A 535-nucleotide genomic window follows, 5' to 3' on the forward strand; every position below is an offset into this window, starting at 1 on the left:
CAAATCTTGTTCAAAAACTCAAATTTTTCTCAAATTCTTTCCATATCTTCTCAAATCTCCTTTCAAATTTTTCTTTTTTTTCGAATCTCTCCTCCCCACTTTATAAATACACGTTTGGCCCTCCTATTCCCCCACACCATTCGAATTTGCTCTTCTCATCTCTCTCCGCTTTCCTTTCTTTTGCTTGAGGACAAGCAAATCTCTAAGTTTGGTGTGCTTTTCCGTGATCACTAAAGCCAAGATTTATCAAGATCATGGCTCCTAAGGGAAAACAAACCAATTTAAGAGGAAAGAAAGAGAATAACCCAAATAATCTTTGGAATCAAGAGAAGTTCTTAACCAAAGAACATGAAGACCATTATCATAAAATAATGGGTCTGAGGTCAGTGATCCCGGAAGTCAAATTCGATCTGCAAGAAGATGAATATCCGGGGATCCAAGAGCAAATTCGAAACAGAGGATGGGAAGTTCTAACCAATCCTGAGATAAAGGTTGGAAGAAATATGGTTCAGGAATTCTACTCAAATCTGTGGCT

Source organism: Arachis duranensis, chromosome 1 (assembly GCF_000817695.3).
Source record: "Arachis duranensis cultivar V14167 chromosome 1, aradu.V14167.gnm2.J7QH, whole genome shotgun sequence".
NCBI classification, from domain to species: domain Eukaryota; kingdom Viridiplantae; phylum Streptophyta; class Magnoliopsida; order Fabales; family Fabaceae; genus Arachis; species Arachis duranensis.